The sequence below is a fragment of the Condylura cristata genome, unplaced genomic scaffold (genome assembly GCF_000260355.1).
Source record: "Condylura cristata isolate star-nosed mole 26May11 unplaced genomic scaffold, ConCri1.0 scaffold00007, whole genome shotgun sequence".
In the NCBI taxonomy this organism is placed as follows: Eukaryota; Metazoa; Chordata; class Mammalia; order Eulipotyphla; family Talpidae; genus Condylura; species Condylura cristata.
In genome coordinates, this window is record NW_004567108.1 from 61,576,552 (window position 1) to 61,583,998 (window position 7,447).

The window sequence follows — 7,447 nt, forward strand, 5'->3', positions numbered from 1 at the left end:
TTTAATCCTAATACTGGAGTAACTCTTTCCTTCCCTCTGTATCCTGCAACCAATGAAGTCCTACAAATAAGTACCCTGAATTAAGACAAATTCCTTCAGCAATTCTTTAGTTTGCCCTGTTGGGAAAAAGACTAAGATTCTGATTCTTGTGTTTCTCTTTAAGAGAATTACTATAAAAGAAAACTATCCTGAATCATCCCTCTTAGTCTTCCTGAATTTATGGCACTCCCTCTGCAAGAGGAAAGAATCCAAACAGAAAGACTCTCAAATAAACACCTAATAAAAGAAATTCAGCTCACATTAAAATACTAGAATACCAGATGGTGGAGTCTAAGTATTATTCAACTACTGTTTATCCTACCCAGTGCTCATTTTAAATTCAACATTTTGGGGAATTATTCATGGAACCACAATTGTATTTCATGAAGATAACAAGCTTGGTTTGGAGTGAATTACCAGAATGCACCCCTAATTTCCATACTTCTTTGGTTATTGTTAATTTGGGTTTCAACTATTAGTTAAAGTTGAGAGGCTTTTGAAAGCAAATCAACATCAAACTATCAAGGACAATAATTTGTTCAGCAATCTGCAGGGAGGGCAAATCATTACATTTTACAGGATGGAGTAACTCACCAAAGAATGTGATGTTCCATCTGCCAAATCTGAAAACACAACTGTTTGATGAGTGTCTTTCTTCCTATGTAGCAGCCTGCCTACTGAGCAGGCAATTATTCTTGCTTTTATCTAATGGCTGTGGCATAACTTTTAAGTGAATGTAAAATGCAATTTCATCTTCCAACACCTCTCTGTGTGAGTGGATAGAAGATCACCAGAGCTGTCTAACACAGTACAATTTCCAGTGTAAATTCACAGGGCCCTTTGAATCGATCACTGGGATACTCATTATGGCAAATGTGTATTACTGAGCTTTCTCCAATTCCAGTCAGCACCATACACTTGCAATTTATTCATATAATATTAGGAAAAGTGACAAATTTTCCTGCTCCAAGTCATTTAAAAAATTATGGAAACTTTTAAAAGAACAACTTCCATTCTGATGCTAAAAGCTATTGCTTTGACAGCTTGAAGAATTTTCACCCCATGTTTAAAAATAATCTTTGCACAAAAAAGGTTCAATTCAATATGACATAGCCCTAATGCTGGAAAAAGCATTTACATAGAAAAATAGGGCTTAAAAATCTCCTTCTGGTTTTAGTGCTGAATCTTCCAATTTTGATGGCATCAGGCATTAAAAAGATTTTTGCTATCATCCTTCTAGTTACCATTTTTGCTCTCTGTTATTGAATATTCTTTTACGCCAGAATACTGTGCTGAGGACTTCATAGCAATGACCTCATTTAATTGCTACAATGATCTTACAAAGAACTCCCATTTCACAGATGAGGAAATTGAACCTCGGGGCTGTAAGGCAAAATATTCCATGAAATAAAACCCAGAAACAAGTTTAAGGATTCTTCTCAGAATCAAGGAAAACATAAATAGCTGGGACTACATCAAACTATACAGCAAAAGATCCAATAATCCAAACAACAAGACATTTTAATGGATGGGAGAAAATATTTGTATTTGTATTTGTATTTTGATATACAAAAATATCTGTATATCACATGACAGATAAGGAAATGATATCAAAGATACCAAAGATCTGCAAAGAATTTAAAGAACTCAACAAAAAACAAAGCAAACACCCAGTCAAAAATGGGTAGAACTGGCCCTCCTTGGTGGCGCAGTGGGTTAAAGCACAGCACTAAGAAGCTAAAGCCACTTTCTGCATGAGTTTGATTCCCGCCTGCCCCATATGTGACCACATGGTGGGCACATCCCTCCTGACCCGCCCGCTGCTCCCTCAGCGGTGTACTTCATAGATCTGCCTGTTCTGCTCCCCACTCTGTCTCTGGTAAAGCCTCTCGCCGCCCCTGAGCCTCTGGCCTGTACCCCAGTTCTGTATGCACACATAAATAAATAAATTAAAAAAAAAATCCTAACTTAAAAAAAAATGGGTAGAACTAAAAGGACACTTCTCTTGGGCCTTCTGTGGTGGTGCAAAAGGTTAAAGCACAGCACTATGAAGCTATCACTGCCACTGAAGCACGAGTTTGATCCCTGGCCAGGGGGGTGACCCACATGGTGCAGCAGACCACTTCTGACCTACTTACTGTTCCCCTCAGCAGTGTAGTTCAATCAATTTGCTTGTTCTGCTCCCCACTCTGCATCTGGTGAATATTCTCACCCCCACACCTCTGATCTGTACCCCAATTCTGTATGTTTAAATACATAAATCTTTAAAATAATAATAAAATGACATTTCTCCAAGGAAGAAACACAAATGGATAACAGGTTTATGAAAAAAATGTTCAACAGCACTAATTATCAGTGGAATGCAAAAAAACACAATGAGATACCATCTCACTCCAGTAAGAATGGGCCATATTTGGGCCCTCCCTGGTGGCACAACAGGTTAAAGCACAGCACTAAGAAGCTAAAGTCACTTCAGCATGAGCTCTATCCCTGCCCTGGGAGGTGACCACATGGCATGGCATACCTCTCCTGACCCACCAACTGCTCCCATCAGCAGTGTACAGCATCAGTCTGCTTGTTCTACTCCCCACTCTCTCTCTGGTGAATACTTTCAATGTCCCTGCACCTCTGGCCTGTACCTCGGTTCTGTATGCATAAATAATCTTTTAAATCTTTAAAAAAAAGAATGGACCAAATTAAAACAAACTGGAAACAACAAAATGCTGATGATAATGATGTGGACACAAAGGAACACTCTTACATGGCTTGTCGGAAAGTAAATTGGTCCAGCCACTACGGCAAGCTTTGTGGAGATTCCTCAGAACACTACAAATGTATCTATCATGCGATCCAGTGATTCTACTCCTAGGACACAAAAACACAAATCAAAGGAAAACTGCATGCCTATGTTTATTGTGGCACTATTTACAAGAGCTGAAATACATGAATGGATCAAAAAGTATGGTCTATTTATACAATGGCATATTATTCAGTGATCAAAATAGGCTAACTCATGCTATTTACTTCAACATGGATGGAACTGGAAGGGATTATACGATCGTCTCATGTTTATGTTGAGTACAAAGAAATTGAACAAAAGATCAAATGATGACAGAAATGAGGCATGTGGCAGAGGAAGGGTGAGGTGTATGGGGCAGGGGGCAAAAGAAGGGAGGGGAATGAAAATAAGGAAATATAATAATTGTTCAATGGTGATATGGTGGTGGGAAAACTATGGGGACTGCAACAATGTAAGAAGAAAATTTAATTATTAAAATAGATAAAAAATATTTATGGTCCGGCCCTCTCTGGTGGCGCAGCGGGTTAAAGCACAGCACTGAGAAGCTAAAGCCACTTCCGCATGAGTTCTATCTCCGCCGGCCCCGGAGGAGATCCACATGGCGAGCCAGACCTCTCCTGACCCGCCCGCTGCTCCCCTCAGCAGTGTACTTTGTTGATCTGCCTGTTCTGCTTCCCGCTCTGTCTCTGGTAAAGCCTCTCGCCACCCCTGAGCCTCTGGCCTGTACCCCAGTTCTGTATGTACAAATAAATAAATCTTTAAAAAAAAAATTTATGTTCCCTAAATTCAGGGGTCCTCTGTTGTATTGAATTCTATTGTGTATGACTTGAACTTCCTGTTGCTTAGTGGTAAGTGGAGAAGTATTCCCCAAAAAACATTGGTATTCTGGTAACAACTATTCTGTGGGTAACATGTTCCTGTGTCAAGTCTCTTGGCTTCTGTCAGCAATCATAAAACTGTTACAGGAAACCTTATAAACTTGTAAATAGGACAAAAGTTGAAGCCCTTCACAATTTTTGACACTGACAATTATATGAGATAATCTACCTAAAGAACTTAATGACTTGGCCTCCTTGGTGGTGTAGGGGGTTAAGTCTCAGCACTGTCACTGCCACAGCCTCAGTGTGATTCCCTGATGAGAGTTAACCCAATATTGTGCAACAGACCTTTCCTGTCTTACCCACTGCTTGCCTCAACAATATATCTGAGTAGATTTGGTGGTTCCTCTCACTAACTGTTCCCCAGCCCAGGCCCTGCACCTCTGGGCTTCACCCCAGTTCTTCAGTGTATAAATAAGTCTAAAACACAAAGAACTTAGTGATTGGCACTGAGAAAGTACTAAATTTTTTTTCGATATTGATTCATTACTTTCTTAAAAATATAAGGTTGGCCTATTAATATAGATATTTTGTTTTTTTTTTATTGTGATAAGATTTGTAGTAGTGATGTTTCTTTGTATATGCTATAATTAATTAGGACTCTTCTATAAAGTCAATAGGTAAAGATAGTGTTCATGTATTTTTTTTTCCTTTTTCATCAACAGAAGTTGCTATAGAAATAATTATGAAGGCATATTTTACATTGCTACTTGAATATAGATTTTTCATCGTTATAATTGAGTGTTGAGGGTAAATTAATAAAGCAATCATACAAATGGCATTCATAGTCTGCCAAATTTGATGACTCAAAACCCTCAGAACCTATGGTGTTCATGTACGTGATCTGAGGAACACTGAAATATGATTTCAAACCATCTGTGAACCATCTAATTTATCGACACAAAAATGAGTTAAGAAATAAAAGTGATAATGTAGGTCTGATAACTGTGTCTGATTTTCTTGTTTCTCTTCACTTGTTATTCTTTTATTTCACATCTTCCTTTAAATTATTAAAAAGAGGTGAATTTTGTAAGTAATGGCACATTGTTTGATTCCTTTTGTTATTTTGATGTTACTTTTGATTTCACATGCTCTACCTTTGGAGGTTCTGAGGCTCTCTACTTTTGGGGATATTCATAAGAGTTATCAATCATTTTGGGATTTTTGTATCACTGGTAGTGCTCTCTTACCCATGGTGTAGGTTTGCTTTTTCCAAATATTTTCAAGGTATCTCTTAGTGTAAGTAAATGAATGCTATTAATTATAAAAAGAAAATAGTAGAGTTACAGCAATGAAATAGCCTTCATTGAGATTAACACAATCAATAATAACATAGAGTCATATCATGGACTCCCTAATATGGTACATGGGTTCCATGTCTCCTGTCACAACACAGTGGTTGATTTTTTTCCACAATGGTTGATTTTTTATGATATTCTTTTTAATAATGCATCTTCTCATTCTAAAAATGAGAAAGTATTAAAACAAATTGAGGATCATTCTGTAAGATAATTGATCAATGCTCCTCAAAAACTCTAAAGTAATGAAAAGCAAGAAAATAATGAGGAAATATCACCGACTGTAGCAGGCTAAGGAAACATGACACACCAAATAGAATGTGGAATTCCAAATCAGATCCTCAGGATATAAAAAAGAACATTAGTAGAATAATTGGTATAATCTGAGCAATACTACTGTACCAATGGTAATTTCATAGAGGTAAGGAAAAATTTTTAAAGATTTTTTTTTAACTTATGCATATAAGAAGGGGTACAGGTCAGAGGTGTGTGGGGGGTGAAAGGATGCATCAGTGAGAGTGGGGGGCAAAATAGGCAGATCTACTGAAATACACTGCTGAGAGGAATAGTGGGCAAGACAGGAGAGATCTGCTGTACCATGTGGATCACCTCCCTGGCCAGGGATCACACTTATGCCTCTTAAGTGGCTATGGATTGCTTCATAGTTCTGTGCTTTAACTTTTAACCCATTGTGCCACTAGGGAGGGCCTGAGATAAGTAATCTTATCTCTTTGGTTATGTAAGATGTTAACATTAAGGCAAGCAGAGCAAAGAACACACAGAAATTTTTTAAATTTTTAAAATTTTCTTTAAGTGTAAAATAATTGTAAAATAAACTTTTAATTTTCAAAGGTAGCATATAGTCTGAGCCAGTGATTTTTCAATGTAAAATCAGAAAATAAAATTTAATTCATAATTTCTTCCAGTATTATCAGATAATATACACAAAGGGGACTTTACTTAGTGACAAGAAAAATGTTTCATTCCCACTACTCAATTATAGAATGTTCATCTTGGTGAATGGAGGGTTGAAAGGAATATATGAGGTTTTATGTTTATAGAGATTTTTTTGAGAGGTTGCAGAAAAGCAATTATATTGGTGTGGTCTTCATACAAAGAGTTCTTCTACTATCATCTCCTCCTTCATGTTTATTTTTTCCTCAGAATCCAGATATATTTTCTTGTTTTCAGTTGTGTCATTTTTACTGGGTAAATTGGTTTATAATACAGTATACAATATATAGATGCAGGTTCATTCCTCTTCTGATATGTGTTATCGCATAACATCCATCACTACAGCACATATAATCCTTTACCAGAGTAGAATTCCTGACTTTTCCATTTATCCTAAAGCTTTCCTCCCTGGTAGCCTCCATCCAGTTAGTTTTCTATGGTTTGTTTCAATGCAAATTGGACAACCTAGAAGAAATGAACAAATTTTTAGAATCATATAAACTCTCAGATTGAACCAGGATGAAATACTTTTTTTTTTTTAAAGATTTATTTATTTGGGCCCTCCCTGGTGGCGCAGCGGGTTAAAGCACTGCACTAAAAAGCTAAAGCCACTTCCGCATGAGTTCAATCCCCACCCGCCCCGGAGGAGATCCACATGGCGTGGCAGACCTCTCCTGACCCGCCCACTGCTCCCCTCAGCGGTGTTACTTCGTCGATCTGCCTGTTCTGCTTCCCGCTCTGTCTCTGGTAAAGCCTCTCGCCACCCCTGAGCCTCTGGCCTGTACCCCAGTTCTGTATGTACAAATAAATAAATCTTTAAAAAAAAAATTTATGTTCCCTAAATTCAGGGGTCCTCTGTTGTATTGAATTCTATTGTGTATGACTTGAACTTCCTGTTGCTTAGTGGTAAGTGGAGAAGTATTCCCCAAAAAACATTGGTATTCTGGTAACAACTATTCTGTGGGTAACATGTTCCTGTGTCAAGTCTCTTGGCTTCTGTCAGCAATCATAAAACTGTTACAGGAAACCTTATAAACTTGTAAATAGGACAAAAGTTGAAGCCCTTCACAATTTTTGACACTGACAATTATATGAGATAATCTACCTAAAGAACTTAATGACTTGGCCTCCTTGGTGGTGTAGGGGGTTAAGTCTCAGCACTGTCACTGCCACAGCCTCAGTGTGATTCCCTGATGAGAGTTAACCCAATATTGTGCAACAGACCTTTCCTGTCTTACCCACTGCTTGCCTCAACAATATATCTGAGTAGATTTGGTGGTTCCTCTCACTAACTGTTCCCCAGCCCAGGCCCTGCACCTCTGGGCTTCACCCCAGTTCTTCAGTGTATAAATAAGTCTAAAACACAAAGAACTTAGTGATTGGCACTGAGAAAGTACTAAATTTTTTTTCGATATTGATTCATTACTTTCTTAAAAATATAAGGTTGGCCTATTAATATAGATATTTTGTTTTTTTTT